Consider the following 16,053-nt stretch of genomic DNA (forward strand, 5'->3'; position numbering starts at 1 on the left):
TGAAGCCAACTAGCTGAAGCCATGATGGATTTTTGTCTTACTTTTCTAAAGACTTCCCTGATCATGCCCAGTCCTGATCTGCAACTGGAGAGTGGCGTTCTTAACTACAGAACTAATTATTAAACTAAATACAAAGTTACCAAAAGCAGCACTACAAAATAATACTGAATAAATAATTAATAGTTATTAGAAATGTAACTGCTCTTACCGTTTAGACATGTGATCTGCTAATCTAAGATGAAAAAATTGTAGAAAAAGGGGACCTTTACCATTTGTAGTAAAAATGTTGGCACCTCTGTGTAGACACACACACACACCCTCCTCGAGAGTGTTTAATTTTAGTGACTCCACTTGTGTTTTTTAAGTGGATGGTCTGTCTTTGCTTTATGTTTTGCTTTATGCTACAACGGGGCCAGCAGAAAGGATTGCGCCAAGCACAGAACATAAAAAAACTCCTAGCACTGTGCATATGCATATGTAATAGACATGCATTCTCTTAACACTGTTACAGTCGTCTTACAACGTCCGAACAGTTCACTGTGCAAAGCATACTGTAATCCCAGGAGCACTCGCTTAATAAGCTTCCTGCTGCCTCGAGTATCACATTTTTGTGACTATGTGTCCAGCCTTCCTGGAGTCATCTCGCCGTTCCTATTACAGCCCTCTGGTTGTGAATACTTCTTCAGAGTATGAGATTGCTCTGTTTATTTATTTCTAGAGATGCATACAAAGCAAAAAAATGTGTATATATCTATATAATATATTTATTCTATAAATAAGGTGTTTATTTTTAATTTTATTCGATGTCTGTTTTTCTTTGCATTTTTGGGCCAGAAGAGATGTAATTTACTGTATTTTTTTTTTTTTTACTTAACATACATATCAGATGTCGGTGCCTAATACTTTATGAAACCTCACACTCGAGCTGGTTCAGTAGAGCACTGAACGTCGTAGGCCTTAACTGCAGCACGGCTCAACTCCAACTAGCTGTCTATGTTTTGTTTGTTTTTTTTTGTCCTTTTGGTTTGTCTGTTATTTTTTGTATATCGCAATGTTTTAATGCATAAATGGCAAAATCGCAAAAATGTTTTGCTTTTTTGTTTTTGATTGAGCTGTTTTCCTGGCAGCAGAAGATCTGTGTACGATCATAGGTAGAAGAGCAGAAATAAACACATGAAAAAATCAAGCCAAGGTCAAATCTTTATGTCATTTCAGATTCTGATTATGTATCTTACGCTTCATCTAAGAAAAGACACATTGTGTTAGAGCTACTTTGTGGTCCAGGACACAGCGCAGACATGTGTATTTAGTCTGTATGATGTGACACACAAGTAATCCTGACTTTGTTTCTGCCTTCTTCTACCCTGCACTCTCTTGCTCCAGAGGGGACTCAACAGCGGTACTTGTAAATTGCTGGAAATAAAGGAATATATTATTCCTTCTATGTGGCTGTCATTGCTTTCTACTGACTTCAGAACCTCACTGAAACCTTGTCTGCATTTTAAGTGTTAATTGTTACCCTAAATAAGTTTGGCAACAAGCAAGGAAAAACTCCCTGAGATGGCAATAGTAAGAAACCTTGAGAGGAACCAGACTCAACAGGGAACCCATCCTCATTTGGGTGATAACAGATAGAGATGATATAACACCATTATGCAGCTGAGAGTACAATATACCAGAAATGCTTTAAATTAACATGAAGTCCAGTTCAGCATAGGGATGAGTCAGTAGGTGCAGAGGGCAGATGGGGTCTGGATCACTGGGAGCACAGGAGCAGGATGTGTAGCTCCAATCATAATAAGGCAGAATCCAGCTGGAGCTGGTCCTTCTCTGGATGCCTCAGGATCCTCGCAGGGTTGGCCTTTGTCTACTGAAGCTGGTACAATCTCCAGATGCCTCGGGATGGGTAGAAAAGTACAGAACAGATGGAGAGAATTATCGTAGTTGCCATTCAGAATAGATGTACTGAAGTATGAAGTTATGGGATGAGTTACGCGTATGCCAGATTAAAGAGATGCGTCTTGAGTCTACTTTTAAACTGAGAAACTGTGTCTGAGCCCCGAACACTGTCTGGAAGGCTATTCCAAAGCTTTGGAGCTAAATATGAAAAAGCCCTACCCCCTTTTGTAGATTTTAAAATTCTGGGAACTACCAGAAGTCCAGAGTTTTGTGATCTTAAGGAGCGTGGCGGATTATAGCGTTTCAGAAGACTGGTTAGGTATGTGGGAGCTAAACCATTTAAAGCCTTGTATAAAAGTAATACTATTTTGTAATTAATTCTAAACTGAACAGGTAGCCAGTGCAGGGATGATAATATTGGGGTTATATGATCATATTTTCTGGATCTGGTGAGAACCCTGGCGGCTGCATTTTGGACTAACTGTAGCTTGTTTATTTAGGATGCAGGACAACCACCTAGTAATGCATTACAATAGTCCAGTCTGGAGGTCATGAATGCATGAACTAGCTTTTCTGCATCAGATACGGATAAGATGCTCCTAAGTTTGGCGATATTTCTAAGATGGAAAAAGGCTGTTTTTGTGATATTGGAAATATGATTTTCAAAGGACAAGTTACTAATATTCTAATATTAGTCTAATAGTCTAATATTACGCCCAGGTCTTTTACTGTTGAGCTGGTAGTAACAGTACATCCTTCTAAACGCAGGCTGAAAAGCTGTTGTGTGCTGGTTTTTGGGCCGATGAGTAATATCTCTGTCTTGTCTGAGTTTAGTAAAAGGAAGTTATTGGTCATCCAATCTTTTATGTCCTGGACACACTCGGTTAATCTAGACAATTTAGGTATTTCGTCTGGTTTTGTTGAGATATATAATTGGGTATCATCAGCATAACAATGGAAACTAATCCCATGTCTTCTAATGATGTTACCCAGGGGAAGCATGTATATTGAGAACAGCAGAGGTCCTAAAACTGACCCTTGTGGGACCCCATATTTCACTGGCATTACACCAGACAGTTCTCCATTTAGGTCTACAAAATGGTATCGATCAGACAGGTATGATCTAAACCATTTTAATGCCTGTCCCTGAATACCTATGTGATTTTGTAAGCGATCTATGAGAATGTTATGATCTATAGTGTCGAATGCAGCACTAAGATCAAGCAAGACTAGAATTGAGGTGCAGCCTTGGTCCGAAGCTAAAAACAAGTCGTTTGCAATCTTAACTGGTGAAGTTTCTGTACTATGATGGGGCCTGAAACCTGATTGAAATTCTTCAAGGATGTTGTTTTCCTGCAAAAATGTGCATATTTGAGCTAATACTACTTTTTCTAATATTTTTGATATAAAGGGGAGGTTTGAAATCGGTCTATAATTTGTTATTTCATTTGCGTCCAAATTTGATTTTTTAAGAAGCGGCTTAATAACTGCCAACTTGAAAGGTTTAGGGACGTGACCTAGATATAATGAAGAATTATTAATGTTTAAAAGTGGCCCTCCAACCGTATGCATCACTTCTTTCAAAAATCTGGTTGGGATTGGGTCTAACAGGCACGTTGCTGAATTAAAAAGTGGCCCTCCAACCGTATGCATCACTTCTTTCAAAAATCTGGTTGGGATTGGGTCTAACAGGCACGTTGCTGAATTAGCTGAGGTGATAAGTTTATAAAGCTCTTCCTGTCCTACACCTGTGAAGCACTGAAAAACTAAATGTGAAACTTTAGGCTGAACTAGATCATGAGATGCTATTAGAGGTTGAACTCCAATTATTTTCTTCCTTATGCTATCGATTTTTTCATTAAAGAAGTCCATAAAATCTTCACTACTATAATGTTGTGGAGTACTCTCTGCAGGCATCTTAGGTTTTGTTAGGCGAGCCACTGTACTAAATAAGAACTTGGGATTGTTTTATTACTATTAGTACTATTAATCATAGTCTGTAAGATTAATCATGATTTATCACAATTTTGAAATACTCAGATTTACTTGTATTATAAAAGTGCAATGTTTAGAAAAGACAGCTTATGCCTAAATTAAAATCTCTTAAATGGGACCGGCACTGCATGCAGTGGCTGGATAGTATAGGGTGCCAACCCACCAAGAGCAGGGCTTGAACCCAGATCATCAGATCCTAAACACATAAACCTTGAGCCTTAGCCTCCTGAACCCCCACATGTTTTACTTAGGATATTATTGTAAAAATCGTTCCCCTTAAAGGTAGCTTGTGCAAAATGCTTGGTTATATCCAAAGTTCTATCTAAAAGCTTCTTATAATAAAACGAATGGTTATGACTATAACCTCTGTTCCCTGAAGGAGAGGAACGAGGTACAACACATATTGTATGGGATATCACGCCCTCTCGTGTCCTGGCTGAAGCCACCTTTATTCAGGCCGTAAAGGCAGGCAAACCTGTGGTGACGTAGGCGTAGCCCAGCCTACACCTATAAACCATCGTCGCCACTGATGAGCGCCCATGATGTTGCCATAGCTCTTGTTGAATGTGCTTTCACACCCAGAGGCAATAAGACACCCTTACTGCTATAAGCTAATGAAATAGCCTCCACAATACAATGGGAAAGCCGCTGTTTAGACTGCGCTTTATCCTTTACTAGACTGGCAAAGCAGATAAACAGTTGATCACATAAGCGCATATTTACTGTACGGTCCATGTAGACCCGTAGTGCACGTACGGGGCACAAATTATGCAATTTCAAGTTCAAGTTCAATTTACCTCTCTCCTCAGAAGCAAAAGGGGGAGGACTAAAGCTATAAAGGTCAAAGACCATAGAGCTATAATCAGTGGCGACCGCGTTTGGCCGCAGAGTAACCTTTAACCCATTAGCAGCAAACTGCGTACAAGATGGATGCACGGACAAAGCATGGAGATCACCCACTCGTTTAGCAGACGCTAAATCAAGAAGAAGTGCCGTCTTATATGAAAGAATAAAAGGAGGACCACAGAGGGCCTCAAGCACTAACAATAAATCCCAAAACGGAACACTGGACCTCGCAGTGGGTCGCAGACGTCGCACTCCTTTTAAAAATCGTACTGCCAGCAGACGAGGCCCTGGTGACCTTCCATCAAAACCAACATGACAAGCTGATATAGCCGCCAAGTGTACTTTAATAGAAGTTAAGAGAAGGAAAGGCCTTTCTCTAATAGTTATTGTAGAAAAGACAAAATCTCCACCATGGAGCACTGAAATGGAAGAACATTACGTTCTTGACACCATTGCTCAAAAGCTCGCCACTTGTAAGCATATAAACCTCTAGTAGACGAGGCCCGAGCACTTTGAATTGTCTCAATCACATTCGGGAAAAGCCCTTTTGCTAACAGATTGGACCTTTTAACAGGTAAGCGTGCAATTTCCACAGCTCGGGACGCGGGTGCACTACCTCTCCCCCTGCCTGAGACAGAAGGTCCCTGAGTCATCTGCTAGCAGGCTGACTATCTCTGCATACCACAACTTCGCCGGCCAATGAGGCCCTGCTGGCGCACCCTCTCTGTGACAGGCAGAATCAGTTCTACTGGAGGAAAAGCATACAATAGAGCTGGGGGCCATGAGTGTGCCAGCACATCGATCCCCAGTGGGGCATTGCGATCTGTCATGGAGAAGAATAATGGGCAGTAAGCATTCTCTTTGGATGCAAAAGGCCCACTGCTGCCCTGCCGAAGCACTCCCAGATCTGAGCTACCACATATGGGTGTAACCTCCATTCCCTCACAAGCGGGCCCCCTCTGGATAGAAGGTCCGCCCCTAGATTCAGGTGCTCTGGAATGTGAGTGGCCTTGAGTGACAGAAGATGAACACTGGACCATAGCAATAGAGAATGAGAAAGTTTCAGCACAGGGAAGTGAACGAGTCCCTCCTTGTCTGTTTATATACGACACCACTGTTGTGTTGTCTGTCCTGATCAGAACATGATGGCCTGTCAGGGTCAGACGAAAATGTCTCAGGGCTGAAAACACTGCTAAAAGCTTCAAATAGTTGATGTGAAGCCTGAGTTGTTCCTGTGACCACGCCCCCCTGACCGCAGAGCCGTCGCACAGAGCACCCCAGCCGCTGAGGAAGGCATCTGTTGACACCACTTTGCGAAACGACTCCCTGCCTATCGGAGAGCCCTGACGTAACAGCCTGTGTTCCCTCCAGGGCAGAAGAGCTGACATGCATGACGGCGTCACTGCTAACCTCCTGTTGAGGTGGCACGCTGCACAAAGGCGGTGAGAGCACACCCAGCGCTAAAATGCATACATTTTCAACAGCCCGAGAGGCACCACAGAGATCATAGACGCCATCAATCCCATTAGTCAGTCCCAAAAACAGTCGGAAACGAAGTCTGTGTTGCAACTGAAACAGAGCAAGGCAGCGCTAAAGACGCTCTGAGAGACGTGCTCGGCTGGTAATGGAGCATATCTCCAGACCCAGAAATGAAAACTGTTGACTCAGAGTCAGTGAGCTTTTCTGCATATTTACTGAGAGCCCTAAAGTCTGAATGTGAGACAGAACTAGCGCTGTCTGTTTCTCCACCTGCTCGCTTGAGCTCGCTATTAGCGCCCAGTCGTCTAGATAGGCCAATATGCGAATGCCTCTCTCCCGAAGAGGAGACAGTGCCGCCTAGACGCACTTTGTGAACGTTCCGGGAGCTAGTGACAGGCAAAACGGCAGCACTAGGTACTCGTAGGCCAACCCCCGAATGCAAACCTCAGAAACTTTCTGTGGTGCGGAAAGATCGCTATATGAAAGTAAGCATCTGTGAGATCGATCGTAGTGAACCAATCTCCAGGGCCTATTGCATTTAGCCGTTGTCTTAGGGTAAGCATTTTGAATTTGTACGTTCTTAGAAACGTGGTAAATTTTCCCAGATCCAAAAAAGGACACAGTCCTCCCCATCTCTTCGTAACGACAGAATACTGACTATACCAACATGAGTTTGCTTCCGATGGAGGCACCACTTGAATCGTCCCAGACAGCAGTTCATCCAAGTAGACGGCCCTGTCTCTATCTGGGATGTCAGAGAGTGTGAGCCATAAATGCCTCTGTGCTACCACTGCGCTCGCCAGGCAGTAGAGAGGGAGAGAGCAGCACAACGAGACATGCGCAAAATATAGTCTGTCGCGGTCCTGACCTTGTTAAGCAGCGCACAGAACGGGCTCTCCTGAGGCACCAGTGAGCCGAGCTCTGCCAAACACATTGCCTGATATGTTTGAAGCAGCGTAACGAGCAGTGCCCGCTTGAGCGCGGTAAATCTTCTCCAGCTGGGCAAAGGAGAATCCTCAGTGTTTGGACAGAAGGACAGTAGGGCCAGACACTCCATGATTATGCGAGGGTGCCAAATAAGCAGCCAAAGATGACTCCATTGGCAGTGGGCTAACTAGACCTGTGTTCTCAGCTCCGTCTCAGCTCTGAGCGGGCGGCAAAATTTCATGCTCGTCCTCCGACAAGCCATGCATGTCTAGGCCCATTGTCGTACATGTTATCATCCTCGAAAGCCAAGATGGCACCGGTGAGGTCGGCTGCCGTCACGACTGCTCCGACCACCTTTTCTTTGTTTTTGTTCTTTAAATTAGTTTACAGCGTTTTAAAACCGGCAAAATTACCACCATGGGGTACATTAGTTATGATAGAGACACTCTTGTTTCTATTGGTATACAATGTACTCACAATTCGACGTTTTTAACTCCGGATCCGAGCTGGCCGAGTGAGATCCTGAGGGACAACAAAGGACGCGACGCGAAGCGGCGGCCTCGAGGGAAACGAGCCGGCATCAGGAACAGGCTGAGAGCCCGTGCACACCGCACACCTCTGCCTGGCATCCTGCTCGCCAACGTCCAGTCACTGGAAAACAAGCTCGATGACCTCAGGGCCAGGATAAAGTTCCAGAGAGACATTCGGGACTGCAATCCCCTCTGTTTCACTGAGACATGGCTGAACCCAGCGGTGCCGGACCACGCCATTCAGCCGGCCAAGTTCTTCTCGGTTCACCGCATGGACAGGACGCGGGACTCGGGGAAGTCAAGGGGAGGCGGCGTGTGTTTAATGGTGAACAGCAGCTGGTGCAACAGCGCGAGCGTTGTTCCTCTCACACGCTCCTGCACACCCAACCTGGAACTACTGTCCATCATGTGTCGTCCTTTTTACCTTCCTCGGGAGTTTACATCGGTCATAATCAGCGCCGTTTATATTCCACCACAAGCGGACACGGACACTACCTTATGCGAGCTGCATGAGGCACTCACACAGCAACAAACACAACACCGGGACGCCGAACTTTTATCAGCACATCACCTGCCCCACCAGGGGCGAAAGGACACTGGATCACTGCTATACAACGGTCAAGGACGGCTACAAGGCACAATCTTGTCCACCGTTTGGTAAATCCGACCACGCCGCCATCTTCCTCATGCCAAAATACAAACAAAGGCTGAAACAGGAAGTTCCGGTTTAGAGGGAGGTCGCGTGCTGGACGGACCAATCGGTGGCCGCGTTACAGGACGCACTCGATGACGCAGACTGGGACATGTTCAGAAACAGCTCCGATGGTGACGTCACCGTGTTTACGGAAGCGGTTGTGGGATTCATCGGGAAACTAGCGGACGATACCGTAGAAAAAAAAACTATTAAAACGTTTCCCAACCAGAAGCCGTGGGTGGATAAAACCAGCCGCGACGCTCTGAGATCTCGCACCGCTGCCTACAACACGGGACTCGCGTCGGGGGACATGGAACCATATAAAGCTGCGTCATACAGCGTCCGGAAGGCGGTGAAAGAGGCGAAGCAGCGCTACGGGAGGAAACTAGAGTCACAACTCCAACAGAGTGACTCTAGGAGCCTGTGGCAGGGATTAAGAACAATAACGGATTATAAAGCACCAACATCCGGTATGATAAACGCAGACGTGTCTCTGCCAGACGAGCTGAACACTTTCTATGCTCGCTTCGAGGCTGCAGCTAAAGATGCTAGCGATGCTAATGCTAGCGGCGCTCACGGCTGCAGACAGGAAGTCACTGCCAGCACCGGAAGCGCGTTCATCATCTCAGAGCATGACGTGAGGAGAGCCTTCAAGAGAGTGAACACCAGGAAAGCAGCAGGACCAGACGGCATCTCAGGCCGTATCCTCAGAGCCTGCGCAGACCAGCTAGCACCTGTGTTCACTGAGATATTCAACATCTCTTTATCTCAGTCGGTGATCCCCACATGCTTTAAAGAGTCCATCATTGTTCCTGTCCCAAAGAAACCTCATCCTGTTTCCCTCAATGATTATCGCCCTGTAGCCCTCACTTCAGTAGTGATGAAGTGCTTTGAACGCCTGGTCAGAGACTTCATCATCTCTTCACTACCAGACACACTAGACCCACTACAGTTCGCTTATCGTCCAAACCGTTCCACGGACGATGCAATCTCTCATCTCCTCCATACATCTCTCACTCACCTGGACACTCGGAGGGGGAATTATGTGAAAATGCTCTTCATCGACTACAGTTCTGCATTTAATACCATAATTCCCTCCACACTTACCACCAAGCTGGAGCACCTGGGACTCAGCTCATCAATGTGTCAGTGGATCTCCAATTTTCTGACTGGCAGACCACAGGCAGTAAGGATGGGCGGACATGTCTCAGCCTCCCTCACTCTCAGCACTGGAGCCCCCCAGGGTTGTGTTCTGAGCCCCCTGCTGTACTCTCTGTACACCCACGACTGCGTGGCCACTACCAGCTCCACCACCATCATCAAGTTCGCTGACGACACTGTTGTGGTGGGCCTGATCACGAACAACGATGAGACGGCCTACCTGGAGGAGGTTGGAAATCTGGAGAACTGGTGCCAGAGAAACAATCTCCTCCTGAACGTCAGTAAGACAAAGGAGCTGATAGTGGACTTTAGTACAAAGCAGGTGAGGAACTACCAGACCCCCGTCATCAACAGGAGCCCAGTGGAGAGAGTGGACAGCTTCAGATACCTCGGTGTTCACATCACGCAGGACCTGGCATGGTCCTGTCACATCAACACCGTGGTAAAAAAGGCCCGGCAGCGTCTCTACCACCTCAGACGCTTGAGAGACTTTAGACTGCCCTCCAAGGTGCTCAGGAATTTCTACTCCTGCACCATAGAGAGCATCCTGACGGGAAATATCACGACCTGGTTCGGGAACAGCACCATGCAGGACAGACGAGCTCTACAGAGGGTGGTGCGATCAGCTGAGCGCATCATCCGCATCGAGCTCCCTGACCTGCACTCAATCTACAGCAAGCGGTGCTTGACCAAGGCCAGGAAGATCGTGAAGGACCTCAGTCACCCCAATAACGGACTGTTTACTCTGTTGCGGTCTGGGAAGCGATTCCGCTCCTTGAAGGCCAACACAGAGAGACTGAGGAGGAGCTTCTTCCCGCAGGCGATAAGGTCTCTCAACCACAACCATTTTCATAATTGATCAAATCCATCAATCTTCTTACATCCATGAACACTATGGACAATTACATGCTCACCTTCCTTCATATATACACTACATGTCGTACGCTTACATCCTGGACCATTGCACAAAGACACTTTAATAACTTTGCACACCTACCTTCACAACTACACTACATTTTACAGTTTTACGTTTACATCCTGGACCAGTGCACAAAGACACTTTAATAACCTCTGCACAAAGTCACTTTATTCTATGCATATTTGCACACACAGCACAGTATATTTCAATTTGTACAGTAGATTTCTATTTTTGCACATCATATTTCTATTTCTATTTTTATTTTTAGCTCTATTTTTTTCCTAGCACATTTCTATTTTTATTTTTAGTTCTATTTTTCCTAGTTTAATTTAATTTTTTTATTTAATTTCTATCGTATTTCTTTTATTCATATTTATTTCTTATTTGTAAACTTTAATTCTCTTCTAGGGTCAATGGCAGCCGTAAAATGCATTTCACTACATTTCGTACTGTGTATGTTTGTGTATGTGACAAATAAAATTTGAATTTGAATTTGAATTTGAAAGCCCGCTGCTCGGTGCCTGGCTGCTGGCCAGCACTGTAGGTGAGCTTACGGTCCTCCGACCCCTCGAAATACTCCATCTGGTCCTCCCAGCTAAGTGCGGGGACTTCTGACAAAAATTCCCAGACAGACAGCCACACTTCGTGCTGGTCTTTCTCGTGCAAGGAGAAGCTGCACTCCTGAGGACAGGGGCGAACAGCAGACTTCTTCTTTGCCACATTAGCTTCCATGCTCATGCCAGCTAGCACTGTTAGCACGGCTAAACAGAAGCCAACCAAACTGAGATGTCGCTAATGTTCCCACTGACAGTGAACTTAAGGTCAGCTCTCCGCAGGTAGACTTACCAAAATGACCAACAAGAGCAGTTAAGCTGATTTTAAGCGCAGTCTTGTAAAGTAAAATGTACTGTAGAGTTAACTAGCAGCACCTAGAAAACTCTACGGAAAATTCAATTAAATTCAATTCAATTTTATTTGTATAGCGATTTTAGCAATTTTCATTGCCGCAAAGCAGCTTTACACAGTCAAAAGAATTATTTAAGTTTGTATGAAATGTGAATTTGTATGAATCAAAATGGTCAGTTTGTCCCTGGTGAGCAAGCCGAGGGCAACAGTGGCAAGGAAAAACTCCCTGAGATGGTAATAGGAAGAAACCTTGAGAGGAACCAGACTCAACAGGGAACCCATCCTCATTTGGGTGAAACAGAAAGCAGTAAATGATCTGCATTTATACAGTGTGTAGGGTGGGAGGCAGTTCAGCTATAATAGCTGATGTTAATTGATGTTAATATGGAGTCCAGGTAGTTATTGAAGACCCAGGTAGACTTGTAAGAAGTTCCAGTCCTGAACTATCGAACTGTCAAGTCCCCAGAGAAACAGTTGCCAACACCAGTCAAGGCCAGAACCATTTTCTAGGTAGAGAGAATTATTCCCAGACACCAGACGCATCCCAGAGAGACATACGGGGCATCCATGTGACGAGATCTTCAGCCAGAAGCGGGGCACCAGGATGGGTCAGACAGGTCCGGAGGGCAGAGGAAGTCTGGATCACTGGCAGCTCAGGAACGACATGTGTAGCTCGACAGAGAGAGAGAAAGAGTGAAAGGGGGAGACAGGAGGAGAGAGGAAAGAGAAAGAGGGGGGGAAAGAGAAGAAGAGGAGAAATGGCAGTTAGGTATGGTCACAGTCACACAATGTATAATGTGAATGTATATTAACTGTAGAGTGCAAGCAGAGACTCCGGCAGGACTAACTATGACAGCATAACTAAAAGGGAGAGCCAGAAGGAAACACAAACATGAGGGCTTCCTGACATGTAAAGCAAACAATCACCTCACCGTCAGCAAACCTGAGTGATCAATGAGAGTGAGGAAGACAGCATCCAAACATACCAGTTCACCATAATACTCTACGTCCATGAGTCCCCCAGATCTGCTCCTTTACCTATGGCAAATCTATTTATAAAAATGCTTGGCTAATTAAATAGGTTTTTAGCCTGGACTTAAACACTGAGACTGTGTCTGAGTCCCGAACACTATTTGGAAGACTATTCCATAATTTTGGGGCTTTGTAAGAAAAAGCTCTGCCCCCAGCTGTATTTTTCATAATACGCGGTACTGACAAGCAGCCTGCATCCTTTGATCGAAGTAGGCGTGGTGGATTGTAAGACACTAGCAGTTCGCTCAGGTACTGCGGCGCGAGACCATTTAATGCTTTATATGTCAAGAGTAGTATTTTAAAATCAATGCGAAATTTCACAGGGAGCCAATGGAGTGAAGATAAAATAGGAGTGATGTGCTCATATGAGGACTCTCGCTGCTGCATTCTGGACTAGCTGAAGCTTATTTATGCATCTAGCTGAACAACCAGACAGTAAGGCATTACAATAGTCCAGGTAGTTATGGACTAGTTATGGAAAAGCATGAACTAGTTTTTCTGCATCGTTTAGTGACAATAAATTTCTTATCCTGGCAATATTTCTGAGGTGAAAGAATGCTATCCTGGTAATATTATCTACATGTGCTTCAAATGAAAGGCTGGAATCAAGAATCACACCAAGGTCTTTCACTGTTGCATTTGATGGAACAGAAAGGCCATCTAAAGTTACGGTGTGATCTAAAATTTTACTCCTAGCTGTATGCGGTCCTATGACTAGAACTTCTGTCTTATCCGGATTTAGCAGAAGGAAGTTAATTAGCATCCAATTTCTTATGTCCTGCACACATTGCTCAATTTTAGTAAGCTGTTTTTTCCCATCAGGTTTTGCTGAGACATATAACTGTGCATCGTCAGCATAACAATGAAAACTAATACCATGCTTACGGATTATGTTGCCCAGAGGAAACATGTAAAGGGAAAAAAGCAGTGGACCTAAAACTGAACCCTGTGGAACGCCAAACTCCACTAGAGAACATGCAGAATAATCACCATTTAAGTCTACATACTGATAACGATGGGTCAGATAGGATCTGAGCCAGGAGAGGGCTGTACCCTTAATTCCTACTACATTTTCTGTGAAGAAGAATAGCGTGATCAACGGTGTCAAAAGCTGCACTGAGGTCAAGTAATACAAGCATAGTTACACAACCCTGATCAGAGGCCAATAGAATGTCATTTACTATTTTAACGAGTGCTGTCTCTGTACTGTGATGAGGCCTAAATCCTGACTGTATATGTGACTGTATATGTGACTGTATATGTATATATGAGCATAGCTGCTCCGCTACTATCTTTTCCAGAATCTTAGAGATAAAGGGGAGGTTTGATATTGGCCTGTAACTGGACAGCTGACAGGGGTCGAGGTCAGGTTTCCTAATTATTGGTTTGATAACTGCTAATTTAAAAGATTTTGGAACATAACCAATGCTGAGTGAAGAATTAATTATTCTTAACAGGGGTTCTGTTATTGCTGGTACTATCTGTTTAAGAAAATGTGTCGGTACAGGATCTAATATACAGGTTGATGAATTTGAAGAAGAGATGAGTGAAATTAGTTCATTCTCTTCAAGGGGAGTAAAGTATTCTAGGTTCTGATCTGACATGGCTAGATTAACATCTGCATCAATTACATTGTTCGGTTTCAAAACCTCAATTTTATGCCTAATATTTACAATTTTATTATTAAAAAAGTTCATAAAGTCCTCACTATGGTGTTGGTGGAAAAGGTGTTTACAGCGAGGTGAAGAGCGTAAGAACTGAGGGTCAACCGTGGCGACGATGGTTTAGGCGTAGGCGGGGCTACACCTACGTCACCACAGGTTTGCCAGCCTTTACGGCGTGAATATAGGTGGCTTCAGCGGGTGTGATATCTCATACAATATGTGTTGTACTGAGTGAATTGACTGAAAGGGAACTTGCTGTTCATCACACCTGATGATGTTTCCTCAGTCATCTTATTTTCCCCCTAAACATCCTATTATTACACACAGCTGGGTACTGAAATCGCACTGTGATTATTATTGCCATTAGGGACAAACTTGGTTATATGCCTTAAAAAAATGTGTTAAAATTTCTAGATTAATCATATGTTATCCGGTTGATATTGACAGCCTTAGTTATTCTTAATTAATGTTTTTTATAGTTAATATATTCATTTTGATCAAAAAAGCATTGCAACATGGACAAATCAGTTTTTTGTTAGTAAGCTTAAAGGGGACTTATTAGGCATAATTAACTTTTTAATCATGGTAGATGTTTAGATGAGTATCCAGTGTCCATATATATATTGTTGCCCAGCTCTGAAGTTCTCTGGAGGTGGGGGTGTCAGCAGGAGCTCATTCATATAAACACTAAAACAGCATTCATGTAGGAGAAGTAAAATAAAGTTAATTTGGTAAAGAAATAGTAAAATATAGCAACCCTTAAAAGTAGTAACTGTAAAATACGGTATGTGCAGAAATACACAGCACTGAAACTCACCCATCTCAGACTTGCATAGCAGGGCATAGCTCCAACTGTACATGTTCCCAGAAGTGAAAAGGAAGATGTGTTGTGCACTCGTTGTTGGAAATGGGTCACTAAACAGAGTTAAAAGTTTTCATAGTTAAGTATTATTTCCGTTTATACGTAAGTGGTCATGAATGGGCCTGAGTTGTGAAAAAGTGGCAGAACAATTCCTTTCCATACCCAACCCATTCCGCCACTCTTACACCACCTTATGCCTACTTGTGCGGAATGTTAAAGAGAGTGCGTTCAACTGTGCCAAGAACTGTGTCCACATTACACAGGAAAATCGTCTCCTTTTGCAGGAGTCTGCAGCAACCTTCGTTCCAGGAATCCAGGTTGCGAATCTGCATGAATGATATGAACACTGTCTATAGCGAGGCGGTGCACACATACTTCAAACACTTACATCACGCATACCATGGTAAATCAACACGCTAATAGTGTGTTTGTTAGTTTTTTTTATCAGGAGAACTCACAGATGACAACAAGCTAATACTGTTCGTCTTTTCATTTCACTGTATATTTTGGTGCATAGTGTAAATCTGCTTCTGGTCAATCTGGTTTGTTAATTGTCTGTTTACATAAAAAACATTTTCTCACTTTATCAGGGCTGACTTGTATTTGTTTTTTATTAAAAGTTAAATGAAACTCATTTAAAGTGCGAAGTCATATAAACTTGTAATTTTAAGAACTTACTGTAATAATAAATATAATAATTTCGCTTTTTGATTTCCATCACTGTATCTAAACAAAAGCACATACTCTAGAGGGGATTCATGTGAAAGTCCCATTACGATGTCTAATGATTTAATACTTAAATGTTTTTAAAATAATACTTAATAATGATTAATAACTTAAAAAGAAAAGCTTATTGATTAAGATGTTGCTGATTAATAATGTTTGTAGCATAAAATGTATAACCAGGCCAATAAGAAACGTAAGACAATTTTCGTAATTATTAAGCCATTTAAATTAAATGCGTGTTTAAAGACACACATTTGTTTTGCTTTATTATGAATTTCATTACTAATTATCTAATTATAAATAATAATGATACAATAAGAAGTAATTATAATTAGAAATGAAAGCTTATCCACAGATAAACAGTTGAAGCACAGGCTCAATAAAGAGCTTACAGAACAGTTTAAGATGAGATG

Source organism: Clarias gariepinus, chromosome 23, assembly GCF_024256425.1.
Source record: "Clarias gariepinus isolate MV-2021 ecotype Netherlands chromosome 23, CGAR_prim_01v2, whole genome shotgun sequence".
NCBI classification, from domain to species: Eukaryota; Metazoa; Chordata; class Actinopteri; order Siluriformes; family Clariidae; genus Clarias; species Clarias gariepinus.